The 13,199-nt window shown below is 43.9% G+C and overlaps 1 pseudogene; it reads left to right on the top strand.

The window, feature by feature from the left end:
- The window catches only part of LOC144486584 (uncharacterized), a 33,186-nt pseudogene that overhangs the window by 15,060 nt on the left and 4,927 nt on the right, over nucleotides 1-13,199 (top strand).

The following is a 13,199-nucleotide window of genomic DNA, read 5'->3' as shown; positions in this document are numbered from 1 at the left end:
GTATTCTACTTTTCTTTGACAGAACTGTAATTTCTTTCTTGACACTTTATGTCCTCCTTTCGCCAGCTTTCCCAGCAGTTTTAAACTTTCTTCCCTACACTGTTCCTTTGTTTCTGTACACAACAAGTCATCCACATATTGTATCAGTGTTCCTTCTAGTTGTATCCCTGCCAAATCTGCTCTCAACACTTGGTTGAATACATGTGGGGAGTGTTTGAATCCTTGTGGCATTCTATTGTATGTATACTGTTTTCCCTCGTACTTGAAAGCAAATAAGTACTGACTCGCTTGTGCCAAGGGCACACTGAAAAACGCTGAGCATAAGTCTATTACTGTAAACCATCTGCTTTCAGACGGTATGTTAGTCAATAAGGTGTAGGGGTTAGGGACTTCTACTGGCATATTTTCAACTACTTCATTAACTGCTCTCAGGTCGTGTACTAACCTCCACTTTTCCCCATCTGCCTTTTTAACTGGTAATAAGGGTGTGTTACATTTACTTCGGGTTTCTCTTAACACCCCTGCGTCTACTAATCCTCTGATTGTTTCTCTTATGCCTTTTACTGCTTCTGCCTTGATTGGATATTGTGGTTTATAAGGTCCTTGACATCCTGGCTTCAATTTTACTTCGACTGGGGTAGCTGTTTTAACTTTGCCTACATCTGTGTCGTTCTTTGACCACAATTCCTCAGGGAGAGAATCTAAATCTTTTTCTAACTTTGCTCTCCATTCTTGCTCTACTTCTTTATCTTTTAACTCTATTTTTACCTCTTTTGGTCTTCCAGTCATCCTTGCATTAACAGATATTTTCATCATTTGTCCGTCAGTCGACATCCAAATATTCTCATTGTTTGCTTTAATAAATTCCAGTTCCTGTGCCCTAAACGTCATAAGTCCCAAATCCTTTGGTCTGTAATCAGGATTCACCTTTAGCGTAACATGTGGTTCTGTCTCAGGCACTGAGAACCATTTTCTGACCCATTCATTCTTTCTAATTGTGAGGGCTGCTCCCTCTGGTCCGATTAAAATGCTGTCTGAATTTATTTCCTGTTCTTGTCCTGCCTCTTTATTCCACTTCTCCTGTATCTCTGACTGTTGCATTTTATCAAAAATCATTGTGCTGTGTAGTTCAGTTTTTGGCCATTCGGCGTCTGGAATCTGTGCCTCTACAAATGTCCCCCAAATTTCCCATACCTGCTTTTTAATTTGTTCTTCTATGTCCCCTAGCCAATATACATTGGCCCACTCTTCTCCCCTTACCCTAATTACGTACATGCCCGTCAGATTAGTTCCTTGAGTTGTACACTCTAATTTTAACCCTAACCCTAAGATTGCATCCCGGCCTAACAAATTCAGTGGTGTTTTATTGCATACTAACACAGGCACATGAGTGGTTTTGTTTCCACCGGTGATGGGCACCGGCATCGTCATTTGAGTCAATACTGCTTTCCCCGAGAACCCCATAGTTTTTACAAACTGACCTGACAATGGTAGGTGTCCTGCATATTTTTCTTGTATGCACGTACAAGTAGCTCCTGTATCTATCATCATGGGGATCTCAACCCCCCCTATTCTAACATTGATTATAGGTTCTTGATTTGCTGTGTCCGTTATTTGTACATACTGGCCTACCATTTCGGGGTTCTCTGGGCCTCCCTATAGGAAACTCTGGTGATTTACTGGCCCCTGACTCATTGGGCAGTCACTGGTTGGCACTTGCATCATTTGCTGACTCATTTGTTGTTGACCTCCTTGTCTATAGCTGTTTTGGGGACAATTCCTTTTTATGTGTCCTGTTTCCCCACATCCCCAGCATACCCCTGGAGGGCCAGGTGGTCCTCCCTGCCTGGGGCCTTGATTATATCCTTGGTTTTGTCCCCTCTGGTTCTGATAGGGTGCTTTTCCCTGTCCCTGTCCTTTTCCTCCTGCACTTCCCTTGCTATATTTACATTTTTCATCCCATTCTTCCTTACCCTCCTCCTCTTCGCACCTTGCCTCACTGTCCACTGCCTCCTCACCTTTTTTACTCTGTTCTTCCTCCATTTTTCTATTTGCCCATTTTAACACCCTTACCCGAACCATCTCTTCCTCTAACTCTTGCCTCATACGGCGTATGTTATCCAGTTCTCCTTCCACTTTAGCACCTTCTTCTTCCCTTTTTACCTTTCTTTCCACCTCCTGCTTTGCCCATTGTTCGCGGGTCATGTCCCTTTCTTCATATTCCCCCTCAAAATTCACTGTCCCCTTTATTACTGGATACAGCCCAGCAAAATCTTGGTTTTCCTTATCAGGGGGCGGGGCTATATTTGGGTCTTTCAATTTTTCCTTTTCCTGAATCTGAGCTGGCATTTGCATTTTCCATATGCGCTTTTTCTCTTTTCCTTCCTTTTCAAATAATGTTAGTATCTCCAATTCTTTTTTTCTTTTCTGATTTCTCTTTTGTGATTTATCCCTTAGTTTATAGTTCTTTACCAGTCCTTTCTGATCCTCACATCTTTCTGTACACCAGGTGCCTCCCTCTGGCCACTGTGTGTTTAATTTACTTGTTCTTTTGGTCCATTTTTGGGAGACATGGGCTATGTTTCCTTTCAGAGCTGGGTACTTTTCTCCCAGAATTTCCACCGGTGTCTTAATTTGATATGGCATGTTCTGTTTCTTTGCACTGCCTTGCAGCTTAATATTTTCTGATATGTTGGTATTTGGCACTATTGTTATTTTTATGCGATATACTATTTTCCCTTTTTCTGTCCTTGGACTATCTTCCCACTGCACTTCCCTGACTGACACCTGTATTTCCAACCGTGGTCTCAGTATTTGCTTCCCTGTTCTTCCCTCTCCTGGTGATAATCCTTTTTCTTCTGCTAGTGGATAATATGCCTCCACTTGCTCACTGATTTCCAACAGAGCCTTACTTGGTCTGATTTCTTCTATTAATTCTGTTAGTGTTTCTTCTACTGCTTCACTCGTCCAATTTTTGTATATTATTTCGTCCCAATTTACATATGGCCACTCCTTATTCACTTCCTCCAAATTAACTACTTCAGTTATTCTTCTTAGCAGGGCATTTCTCTCACCCTCATACCACTCCCTAAAACCTCCTCCAACTATTTTTACTAGATCTTCTCTAAAAAAATGTGTGTTAACACCACTACTTAAGAAATCTATTACTGCAATATTCCTACGTGATTCATCACTGTCGTGATCCTGCTTTGCACTCCACATTTACCAACAGCTGCTTACACCACTATTCCAGATCAACCTTTTCAGGCTTCTCCTTGTAGCCCCTTTACTTTATTTCACTACCTATCCCCTCTCTTCTTCCGGCGATCAACGTAGGTCCTTAATTACTATATCAGGTAGGAAACCAATCTCTCCTAGATCTCTCCTTCCTCTCGGCTGACGTCTCTCTCTCCGAGGTCCTGGGTAGGTTTGGACTGGCAGGCTTGCCTACACTTACTCTCCTTGGGCAAGTCGTAACCTGGAAGCCCGCTCCAAACCGCTCGACTAACCTAATTGCATCAATTAGCGTTCGGTTTTTGTAGCGTCTCACTTTTTACCCATTCGTGGACAATACAGTACATAAAACTAAAGCGTGCTTTTTACATGCAAAATTTGCCCTTCCGATCAGACTCAGTCTCTCAATATTTTACACAATTTTAACTTTACCAATGCAGGTTATCTTTTGGGCAGGTGAGATCCAGGACCAGTGGAGAACCGGGTGCGCCAGGCCTCGAAAACCCCTTTCTGACAACAAGGATTTACATGCATGCAAGTCTGCTTACCTTGTTGACAGAAGGCCGGCTGGGGACTTCTCGGTTCCGGTCGGACCACCGTCTCCCTCGATCCCTCCGGGGTTGAGTCACCGGACGACCTCAACTCTGCCCTGCTCGCAAGCGCCAAATTTTGCCGTGGTCCCCCGTGGACGGCAAGAAGAATTCATCAATCAGAATAGAGAGTCTGAGTCTTGATCTTCCAGGCAGCAAGGCTTTATTAGCTAGTACATTTCAATAAAGCCGGGATTCCCAGGCAAATCCAAAAAACCAGTGCTCTGACAGTCCTTTTTATCCACATTTCGCTTCATATTTCATCATTCTTATCTTACAGTCAAGGTTTTTTTGTTGCAGACCCCAAGGCCACTTTTCGTTAGCCACCATGATTTACTAGACCTACGTTATCTGCCTTCTTTCTGTTTTTTCACTAATGAATGTGCTATGATATCACTGTGGTTACATCCTGCCTTCTTATCTGAAGTTTATTGTCTAATCTATGCCAAGTCTTTTTTCCCGTTGTCTGACTTTCTCACGTTTATTTAAGAAATTACTTTCAGCTTCTATGTTCATTTATGCGAGTATCCATGTGTATGTTTAATAAGATATGTGATATATATGAGAACTTCTTAAGTAGTGATTATCTCTTCTATGTTAATTATTATCTCCTACTTGTCCTAATAATTATTCCTTCCAATATATGTTGTCTTAATGATTATTCCTTACATTATCACTGCTGCTTCACAGCTCCAGGGACTTGGGTTCGAATCCCGGCTTGGGTCACTGTCTGTGTGGCGTTTGCACATTCTCCTCGTGTCTGCGTGGGTTTCCTCCGGGTGCTCCGGTTTCCTCCCACAGTCCAAAGATGTGCGGGTTAGGTGGATTGGCCATGCTAAAAATTGCCCCTTAGTGTCCTGGGATGCGTAGGTTAGAGGGATTAGCGGGGGGATATGGGGGTAGGGCCTGGGTGGGATTGTGGTCGGTACAGACTCGATGGGCCGAATGGCCTCTTTCTGTGCTGTAGGACTTCTAAGATTCTAAGAGTGACGAGGTTCCAATAAAAGTGTTTGAAATGAAAGGACTCAGATGGATATTCCGTGTGTCACGGACGGCAAAGTGGGTGAATGAGTGGGTGCTGGAGAAAGCTGGTGTTCACCGGAACCTGTCTGAGGCTCTCACATCCCGGAAGCTCACCTATTTTGGACAGGTGTTGTGAATAGGGAGGGAGTGTTTGGAAAGAGGTAATGTGAGACAAACACCTGGAAAATGTGTGCAAGGAAGGCCCGAGACGGGTGGATAATATCAGAATGTGGACCGGCCTCTCGATGGGACAGGCAGTGGAGAAAGATTGTCCAGAGTGCGGCCAACCCTCAGAACGAGGACGGATAAAAGACAAGATACCTGTAGCGGTAGGAAAAAGACTATTTACTATCCAGGGTAAAATTAATGTACTCGATAGAAACTAGGAGCAGGCCATTCAAGTCTGCTCCACCATTCAATATGATCATGGCTGATCCTCGATCTCAATGCCATATTCTCCCCATACCACCTGAAGCCATTAAAATCTAAAAAAAATCTATCTCTTCCTTGAACATATTCAGTGACTGGGATTCCACAGCCTTCTGTGGTAGACAATTCCACAAGTTCACTACCCTTTGAAGAATTTTTTCCTCATCTCAGTCTCATCTGACACCTGCTTTTGTGGATCATTTCAGTGGAAATGTGCCCTCGCTCAAAGGGAACCAGCCACTGGAATGAAAATTGAGAGACCGGTCAGTCCAACAGCAAGAAACACTCCGACCCTCCCACTTCACCAACTGTTAGAATGAACATGGTTCAGTCCTGGATGTGATTAACAGCAGCAATAACAGCAGAATCCAACCCCTGTCATCACTCGTGAACTTGCTGGTGTGTCAGCAGCGTGGATGGCCGAGTGAATCCCTCCCCACAGTCAGAGCAGGTAAATGGTCTCTCTCCAGTGTGAACTCGTTGGTGTCTCCGCAGGGTTGATAAATCACGGAATCCCTTCTCACACTCTGAGCAGGTGAATGGTCTTTCCCCAGTGTGAACTCGATGGTGTCTCAGCAGATGGGATGACTGAGTGAATCCCTTCCCACAATTGGAGCAGGTGAATGGTTTCTCCCCAGTGTGAACTCTCTGGTGTCTCAGCAGACTGGAGGAATCTCCGAATCCTTTCCCACACACGGAGCAGGTGAACGGCTTCTCTCCAGTGTGAACTCGCTGGTGTGTCAGCAGATGGGATGACTGAGTGAAGCCCTTCCCACAATTGGAACAGGTGAACAGTCTCTCCCCAGTGTGAACTCGCTGGTGTTTCAGCAGAGTAGATAAATCACTGAATCCTTTCCCACACACGGAGCAGGTGAACGGTCTCTCCCCAGTGTGACTGCGTTGATGTGTTTCCAGCACAGACGGGAATCTGAATCCCTTTCCACAATCCCCACATTTCCACGGTTTTCCCATGGTGTGGGTGTCTGCGTCTCGGTGCATTTCCTGACACTCTGATGGTGAAACAGGCAATGGTTTCCCCGTCCTAATGAGTGACTCTGTCAGAGCTTGGTGTGAAGCTTTGAGATTTCTATTGGCAAATCCTCCCCTTTTAATATCCTGTAAAAGGAGTTTAAAATCTCATCACAGTCAATACAGCTCAGAAACTGAGAACAGACAATTCAAGTTGCTGTGGAACATTCTTTCCTCACTGGCTTAAAGTGAATAATGAATTTAAAACATTATTGCAAGTCAGCAAATCAATCAAAATGCTCACAAAGGAGTGGAATTTCTCTCCAGATGTACAGAAATCAGAAATCGTAAAATTATGTTTAATTCATACAGAATTTTAAGAACTCATAATCTCTACAGTGCAGAAAGAGGCTCTTCAGCCCATCAAGTCTGCACTGATGACTCAGATGAATGAACATGGTTCAATCCTGGATGTAATTAACAGCAGCAATAACAGCAGAATCCAACCCCTGTAACCACTTGTGAACTCGCTGGTGTCTGAGCAGGTGGGATGACTGAGTTAATCCCTTCCTACAGACATAACAGGTAAATGGCCTCTCCCCAGTGTGAATTCACTGATGTGTCAGCAGATGACACTAAAATAGGTGGTATTGCAGACAGTGAGGAAGGTTATCAAAAATTGCAGCAGGATCTTGATCAGCTGGGGAAGTGGGCCGAGAAATGGCAAATGGAGTTCAATACAGATAAGTGTGAGGTGTTGCATTTTGGAAAGTCAAATCAGGGTTGGACTTTCACGGTGAATGGCTGGACCTGAGGGAGTATCGAGGAACAGAGGGAACTTGGAGTTCAAGTCACGGTTCTCTAAAAGTAGAGTCACAGGTAGGTAGGGTAGTGAAAAAGGTTTTTGGCATGCTGGCCTTCATCAGTCAGGGCATTGGGTATAGAAGTTAGGAAGTTATGTTGCAGTTGTACAGGAAGTTGGTGAGGCCGCAGCTGGAATATTGTGTTCAGTTTTGGTTGCCTTGCTATAGGAAAGATGTTATTAAAGTGGAAGGAGTGCAGAAGAGATTTACAAGGATGTTGCCAGGACTCAAGGGACTGAGTTATAGAGAAAGATTGGATACACTAGACTTTTTTCTTTGGAGCGTAGGACACTGAGGGGTGATCTTATCGAGGTGTATAAGATCATGAGAGGCATGGATAGGGTGAACATACTCAGTCTTTTTCCCAGGGTTGGGGAATCAAGAATGAGAGGGCATAGGTTTAAGTTAAGAGGGGAAGAATTAATGGGAACCTGAGGAGCATCTTTTTTACACAGAGGGTGATACATATGTGGAATGGACTGCCACAGGAAGTGGTTGAGGCAGGGACATTGACAACTTTTAAAAGGTATTTGGACAGATACATGGATAGGAAACGTTTAGAGGGATATGGGCCAAATGCAGCCAAATGGGGTCAGCTTGGATGGGCATTTTGATCGGCATGGACCAGTTTGGGCCGAAGGGCCTGTCTCCGTTCCATCGATTCTATGATTGGATGACTGAATCCCTTTGCACACACAATGCAGGTGAACGGCCTCTCCCCAGTGTGAACTTGCTGCTGAATCACAGCAGCCCCAGAGCCAAGGAACCTCTCACAGATAACAGAGCACAGCACTAAAAACTCTGAATTGTAGGTGAATGTTCAATAATACTCACCTCTGGAACAATTTCACTCTTTTCAAATTTAAAACCTCCTCCTGGAGCCTGCAGCTGGAAAGATATCAGAAGTACTGGAGTCAGGGAAAAATTGCAGTCATCAAATCTTCTAACTCCCTGTAAAAGGAGGTTACAAGAGTCATGTGTCAACTGTGGTTAGAAATTATGAGATAAACATTTTCCTTGTTTGAGATTGCTGTGTAAATCCTCCCCTTGCAACTCCCTGCTAAAGGAGTTTCCAAAATCCATCAGTCAGTCCAAGATAGAAATTTGTAACATTCTCTCCTATTTCCTTGTGTACGATTATTTAAGATCAATATGCTTACATTGGGAGCAGTTCAGACAGGATTCACTAAGCTGATTCCAGGCATAAATGTGTTTGTTTTATGAAGAAAGTTTGGGCAGGGTGCATCTGTACTCATTAACTTTTAGATAAATGAGAGATGAGCTTACTGAAGCATGTAAGATTATGTTGGTGCTTGACAAGATAAGTCCTGAAAGAATGTTTCTCCAAAACGGGAAATCTAGAACTGCAGGCAATTTAAAAATAAGGCTCTAAGACAGAGATGAGGAGAAATTTCTTCTCTGAGGACCAATAGCCTGTGGAATTCTCTCCCCCAGTGAGCAGTCAAGGCTGGTTCATTGAGTATATTCAAGACTGCTTTCGACACCATTTTCACTCCCAGTCATGGGTTAGGGAGGTTGGGGCTGGAGGAAAATACAATGATCAGATGAGACATGAGTTTACTGAATGGTCGAGCTGAATGTGTCAATGTGTACTGAATGTGTACTGAATGTGTACTGAATGTGTCAATGTGTACTGAATGTGTACTGAATGTGTACTGAATGTGTACTGAATGTGTCAATGGCCTGCTCCTGCTCCTAATTCTGATTATCCTTTTCTTCTGTTATTCGGATGGCCACACATTCACCCTGCATAACCACCCCCTCTGAAGAGGGTGTACAGTAACCCAGCCCTGTTAGTCAACGAATCAAACATCTTCTCTCCTGGTCACCAGGACCCTGGAGCTCCACCCATTGCAGATGCCAGAATCTGAAACAAAAAGAGAAAATGCTGGAAAATCTCAGCAGGTCTGACAGCATTTGTGGAGAGAATAGAGCCAACGTTTTGAGTCTGGATGTCCTTTCGTCAGAGCTAAGGACAAAGAAAATCAAAAAAAAAATGAGGGTGGGGGAGGGGGAGCTGTAAAACGACAAAAAGAATGTAAATTAGGATAAAGATGACAGAGAGAAGTGCTAAAAGTGTCCATTAAGGGATCATAATGTGTGAATGGCAGAATAGAGATACAGATGGTTCAGGCAGTTGGCTTGAACGGTGGGGTGGGGGTGGGGGAGGCAAGGAGAGTGGGATTGGAAAAGTGGAAAAATGAAAGAGAGAAAGAAGGATGATAAAAATGGATGAATGAGATGAAAAGAAGAAACAGGATTAAATAAAATAAATGGAAATGGGGTGATGGTGGAGGGGAGTGTTCATGCTCTGAAGTTGTTGAACTCAATGTTCAATCCAGAAGGCTTTAAAGTGCCCAATCGTTCCTCCAGTTTGCGTTGGGGTTCACCAGAACATTGCAAGGATGGACATGTGGACTAGAGCGTAGTGTGGTCTGTTGAAGTGGCAAATACAGTAAGAAATTTAACAACACCAGGTTAAAGTCCAACAGGTTTATTTGGTAGCAAAAGCCACACAAGCTTTCGGAGCTGCAAGCCCCAGCTCCGAAAGCTTGTGTGGCTTTTGCTACCAAATAAACCTGTTGGACTTTAACCTGGTGTTGTTAAATTTCTTACTGTGTTTACCCCAGTCCAACGCCGGCATCTCCACATCACGAAGTGGCAAATGACAGGATGGTCTGGGTCCTGCCAGAAGGTGCAACACCTGCCCCTTTACCTCCTCTCTGCTCACCATCCAAGATCCTAAACACCCCTTTCAGGTGAAGCCGTGCCATCTTTATCCTAATTACATTCCCTTTGTCCCATTCCACCCCATAGTATAAATCTTTTCTGATTCTCTTTACCCTTAGCTCTGACAAAGGGTCATCCAGACTGGAAACATTGGCTCCATTCTGATTCTGTCCCCACAGAAGCTGTCAGACCCGTTGAGCTTTTCCAACATTGTCTGGTTTAGCTCCGCCCACTGCCTGCGCATGCGCCCTGCTCCCCGCGGAACAAAGATGGCGACCACGGCACAGGGCCTGATCCCGGATAAAATCTCCGCAGCTGCAAACCCGAGACCCGTCGGGTCTGATTCCGACCTTGCGGCCTACAGCGGGTGTTTGTGAAGCCTCCGCTCCCTCCCCACCCCGGCTCTGCACCGCCCTCCGCCCCATCGACTCTCACCGCTGGAAAAACCGTCTCCCGCACTCGCAGGGCTCCGAGTAAAGTGACACTGCGCCTGCGCATTGGGCGCCTGTGGCGTAAATAGGGCACTTTCACACCCGCAGCGAATGCTGGGTGATAACTGCACCATTGAATTCTCAAACAGTTAATACAAAATAAAATTGTTAACATTTGAGATAACAAAATATTGTGAATTGGTGATTTGCTGTGCTCTATTTCTGGAAGATCTGCTGTGGATCACACAGAGGTATCAAAGTTTTTACACCGTTTCCCCTCTCACTCATAGAGTCATAGAGGTTTACAGCATGGAAACAGGCCCTTCGGCCCAACTTATCCATGCCGCCATTTTTTTAAACCCCTAAACTAATCCCAATTGCCCGCATTTGGCCCAGATCCCTCTATACCCATTGTACCCATGTAACTAAATGCTTTTTAAAAGACAAAATTGTACCCACCTCTACGACTACCTCTGGCAGCTTGTTCCAGACACTCATCACCCTGTGTGTGAAAACATTGCCCCTCTGGACACTTTTGTATCTCTCCCCTCTCACCTTAAACCTATGCTCTCTAGTTTTAGACTCCCCTACCTTTGGGAAAAGATATTGATTATCGAGCTGATCTGTGCCCTTGATTATTTTATAGACCTCTATAAGATCACCCCTCAGCCTCCTACACTCCAGAGAAAAAAGTCCCAGTCTATCCAGCCTCTCCTTATAACTCAATCCATCAAGTCCCGGTAGCATCCTAGTAAATCTTTTCTGCACTTTTTCTAGTTTAATAATATCCTTTCTATAATAGGGTGACTAGAATTGCACACAGTATTCCAAGTTTTATGGCTTTAAATTGAGGGGGGGTAGTTACAGGACCGATGTCAGGGGTAGGTTCTTTACCCAGAGAGTGGTGAGGGATTGGAATGCCCTACCAGCATCAGTTGTAAATGCGCCTAGTTTGGGGGCGTTTAAGAGAGCCGTAGATAGATTCATGGACGATAAGAAATTGGTTTAGGTTGGAGGGTCACTTTTTTTTTGTTTGTAACTGGTCGGTGCAACATCGTGGGCCGAAGGGCCTGTTCTGCGCTGTAATGTTCTATGTTCTATGTTCTAAGTGTGGCCTTACCAATGTCTTGTACAACTTCAACAAGACGTCCCAACTCCTGTATCCAAACTCCTCTGTTGATGGTGCTGATTCTGGCTGGGTTCAATCGCACAGTCACTGGTTCCTCTCTCTGTCCCTGATACTGAATATTCACTCTTCTATATAATGATACAACATAAATAGAAACCATTTGGCCCATTATGTCTGTGTTGGCTCTCTGGAAGATCTATCCAATTAATTCCACAGCCCCGCTGGCAGAGTCAGAACAATGTATATCTGCTGCAGTAATCTGAGACCTTAATGGAAAAAGTTTTCCAGTCGGATAGTTCTCAGACACAATTGCCCCTGTGGAAAGATTGATTATCCAATTCATTGAGCAGATATAAAGTGCCCATTAAGCACACAAAGTGCCTGCCAGAGATTAATTATATATTTCTGCAGCCCCCCATATACTGTAGTGATATTATCCTAAAGGGACAAGGGAGTATTCCAGTGTGTTAAGAGTGATTGATTGATGGAATTACAAAGATAAAGAATTCATGTCCTGAATCTTCAGAATTATTACTTGGCTGGGATGTTTCAGTATGAAAGAATCCCACATATTAGTCAGGCAAAGAGATCATGTCCAATGGACCTGTTAAATACAAATCACTGTTAGATTGCACTGGGGTTTATGTGATCTGGTTTTATGAACAAGGTCCGTATCAGACTGGAGCTGTGTCTTTGATTCTCCACAACAGTTGTCATATCCTCACTAAATATCCACCACAACCACAACAGTTAGCCCAGAAATCTGAATTTATTGTGATCACAGCCTTCAAACTGTTACTGATACAATCACCAAATATTCTGAAAGCTCCTTTGGTTGTAATTCCCTCACAGAAAACCTACCCCTTTGGGGGAGAAAACACGGCTTCTCCACAGCAGAAAGGAAACCACTCCTCACCACTCCAAACTGAAAGATTGGGGATGTTGCTGGTAAGTGTCCAGGACAAATTGCTATTTGTGAGGTGAAGGTAGATCAGCAGCAGGAGTTAGTGAAGGGAGTGATGGTAATAACCAAGCAAACTGAATCACCAGGAAAGCTGCTCTAGAGGAGATTCCATGGGATCCACTCAAAACACAATCATTGGGACTGGTACGACAGACTCCAGGTAAATGTCTTTTAAAAAATTATCAGGACGCTGACCCAAATGTGACTGTGGGCAAAGAGGGTGGGCACCATAGAAAAAACTTCCCCTCATCACTCAGCAAGTAAGGACTCACTCATCTGACATAGAGTTTTTTTAAAATCACAAGCATGGTTTGAATTTGACTTTAGTCACACCTTAGAAAGGTAGTATAAGATCAAAGCAAGGCATATTTCTTGTTTATTGACTCCTCAATATTATACAAGATGACACACTATCAGCAGCTGAGGATGCATCAGAATGTCCATCAGCACCTGAAGCTGTGCCTCATCTGTATCTAAACTAATCAGATCCTGCAAAATGCATTGTCCTAATGAACACATCCCATATTATTGATCTTCCCTGGGAAACACTGCAGCTTGATTATACCGGCTCACTCTCCACACTAAAAGGAGGAGACTGGTATATCCTGCTAATTACAGGTATATTTAGCTGGTGGGTTGACGCTTTCCCTGTTTGTAAAAATGATGCAGACACTACAGCTAAAATCCTGTGGGAACAGATCTTTACCAGATGAGGTTTCCTGAAATGGATGGAGAGTGATAATGGTTCTCAGCAGAAATAATGTAAAAGCTCTGTAGTCTTTGGAAAAGAAAAAATCCAGAAAAATATATATATTT

Source organism: Mustelus asterias, unplaced genomic scaffold (assembly GCF_964213995.1).
Source record: "Mustelus asterias unplaced genomic scaffold, sMusAst1.hap1.1 HAP1_SCAFFOLD_402, whole genome shotgun sequence".
NCBI classification, from domain to species: Eukaryota; Metazoa; Chordata; class Chondrichthyes; order Carcharhiniformes; family Triakidae; genus Mustelus; species Mustelus asterias.
Note: the sequence above shows the minus strand (reverse complement) of the source record. Positions and strands in the feature narration are given on the sequence as shown.